General features: G+C 38.0%; 1 non-coding gene across 1 annotated transcript; it reads left to right on the forward strand.

Annotated features, from left to right (window-relative positions):
- Nucleotides 1–2,166: 2,166 nt before the first annotated feature.
- On the forward strand, nt 2,167–2,273 carry LOC116144703. Its single transcript, XR_004130305.1, has one exon. It is a non-coding gene; the product is annotated as a small nucleolar RNA R71 (small nucleolar RNA).
- The last annotated feature ends 760 nt before the right edge of the window (nt 2,274–3,033 follow it).

A 3,033-nucleotide genomic window follows, 5' to 3' on the forward strand; every position in this document is an offset into this window, starting at 1 on the left:
AAAACTTTTTTTTTTTTTTTAACAAATTAAAACACATCCTAAATCCCTTCCCCCACACTTAAAATTGACATTGTCCCCAATGTAAGATGACATGCAAAGAAAAGGCAAAAATAGCCAAAATTTAAAATGCGAGAATAAGAAAACAAACTCCCCTTGGGCTGCCTCCTAAGCAGCGCCTTTGTTTATTGTCATTGGCTCGACTCAAGGCTTTTCTTCTTGCGATGCACTGAGTTTACTTGAGATGATCACTGGTAACGTTCCTCCGTCTCCAAGGAACACGTAATTGAGGTAACTAGGGAAAGGCTTCAAATCTAGAATGGAGGCCTACAAAATAGAGGGTAAATGCCTCTCGTTAGAAATTGGTAATGCACTATAAGGAATGTTACCTGACTGTTGTTGTAACTTTGGAGAATCATTCAAAATTGCAACCGTTTCCTGCAAATCAGTACTCAAGGCTAACTCTCATTCTCTTTCTCAAGATGCTTACTAATGGAAACTTCCAATCCATATTTTCCATCAAGTTCAAAAACTTCCTATGCTAAAGAGTCAATCACATCAATAGAACAAACAGGATTATCATCATCATCATCATCAGGATATTTCATGGCATCATAAATATTAAACTTAACGATTTGACCATCAAATTCCATGGTCAGTATGCCACTATGAACATCTATCTTAGTCTTCAATGTTTTTAAGAAGGGTCTTCCTAACAAAATAGAAGCAGATTGATCTCCATTTTCCATATCAAGCACATAAAAATAAGTAGGGAAAACTAAGTCATTAACTTGTACCAGAATATCCTCAACTACACCCTTAGGATAGACATTAGATCTATTAGCCAATTGAATCACAACACCAGCTTTTTTCAAAGGTCCAAGTTTCAAAGAAGCATATGTAGAATATGGCATGACATTAATAGAACCTCCTAAATCTATCATGGCCTTCTCAAACATAGTGTTACCTATCATACAAGGGATAGTAAACATACCTGGATCTTTTCACTTTGCTGGGAGTTTTCTCTGAATCACTACAGAAACTTTCTTTCCTACTCTCACCTTTTCACATCCCTTAAGTTTATGTTTCCTCTTAATTGTACACAATTTTTTCAAGAATTGAGCATAACGAGGTACTTGTTTAATAGCTTCTAAAAGTAGAATATTTACCTCGCATCTACGAAAAGTCTCATAAAAATCTCTATTTTGCTTATCTTTTCTAGATTCTACCAAAGCTTGAGGAAAAGGAGATATTGGTTTATAATCGGATAGAGGCGGAAACTTACGCTTAGGAACACCATCACCATTAGGAATGTTCCTGTCTACAATAACGTTTCTCTCATTTTCTTCCTTCGACGATGCAGGGGCTGCCTTTACTGGAATCTCAACCTCTTTACCACTTCTCAAGATGATCGCACTTACATTTTCTCTTGGATTTACCATCGTTTGAGAGGGTAATTTCCCCGAACTTTATGCCTCCAGCTTACTTATTGTAGTCGCCATCTGGCCCATTTGATTCTCCAAACTTTGAACACTGGCCCTCGTCTCCTGTTGAAATTGCAAAGTATTAATGGCAAGAGACTTAACAATATCTTCTAAAGACATACCAGAATTAGAAGTTTGGCCCGGTTGTTGTCTAGGGGGGTATGGCTGCTTATATTGCTGGTAACTTAGGTGGTTTTGAGTCACGGGGTAATTCACTTGTGGATTCCCATAACTAAGATTGGGGTGATCCCTCCATCCCGAGTTATATGTGCTCGAATAGGGATCATACTTCCTTTGCGGTTGTCTAGGAAAACCACCTGCTGCATTCACTTGCTCAATGGGCTCCTTTTGAAGAGTTGGGCACATATTAGTTGGATGCCCTAAAACCGAGCAAATCCCATAAGCCTTCACCGTTTGCATATTACCTACGACCATTTGACGAACAAGAGAAGTTAGACTCGAGATTTGTTGTTCAAGGGAGGAAATACTTACCTCATTATCATGCCTAGATGGAAGGTCAAGCCTAGTGCCAAATTGTTGAGAATTGGTTGCCATATTTGCAGTCAAAGTTCTCGTGGCCTCAAGAGTTTTATCCACCAAAGCTCCTCCATTAGCAGCATCAATCATGCTCCTATCAGTGTATAAAAGGCCCTCATAGAAGTACTGGATAAGTAGCTGCTCACTAATTTGATGATGGGGACAGCTTGCACATAATTTCTTAAAACGTTCCCAGTATTCATGTAGGGACTCTCCATTGTGTTGCCTTATACCACAAATTTCTTTTCGAATGTTGGCCACCCTCGAAGCTGGAAATATTTCTCTAAAAACAACCTTTTCATCTCGTTCCATGTGGTAATACTCCCAGAGGGTAGATAATAGAGCCAATCCTTAGCCAAATCCTTCAAACAAAATGGGAGGGCTTTTAATTTAATTTGCTCTTCAGTAACCCTCGTAGGTTTCATACTCGTGCAAACCACAGAAGCTCCTTTAAATGCTTGTGAGGATTGATGAGAATGCAAAATATCATATTTACCCCCCTTAATATTTAGTCTTTTATACGTATTTGTTGCCTAAATGTACTCATTATTATTCTATTTTGATTTAGGATGCAAATGGAGGCATACGGACGATCTCTTGCCGCTGTTGGAGACAGTTTCAACTTTGTTTCGTAATCTGGGCATAACTCTCTCATCCGAGCTTCGATTGAGATGATTCAAAATTTTGTTGAATGCTAAGAAATATATCTACAACTTTCATGTTTTGAGTTTGGAGAGATACTCACTGCATCAAGGTTTTAATAGAGCTTGAAGTTGATGCATCTACACTGGACGTCTTGGAGCATTCTGCCTTGTCTTGCAAATCAATTGGACAGTTTATTGTTGGAAGTTTTGAGGACATGTGGTACACAAGTTACAGCTCAGAATCACCACTTTCCTATTTTATTAGGACTCTATTTTATTTCCAATTAATCAGATTAGGATAAGTGTTATTTTAAGAGATTAGAATTTGTTTAGGAGATTGAGTAGCTTTTCCAGATTTGAATTGGATTTTA

The sequence above is a fragment of the Pistacia vera genome, unplaced genomic scaffold (assembly GCF_008641045.1).
Source record: "Pistacia vera cultivar Batoury unplaced genomic scaffold, PisVer_v2 Contig451, whole genome shotgun sequence".
Lineage (NCBI taxonomy): Eukaryota > Viridiplantae > Streptophyta > Magnoliopsida > Sapindales > Anacardiaceae > Pistacia > Pistacia vera.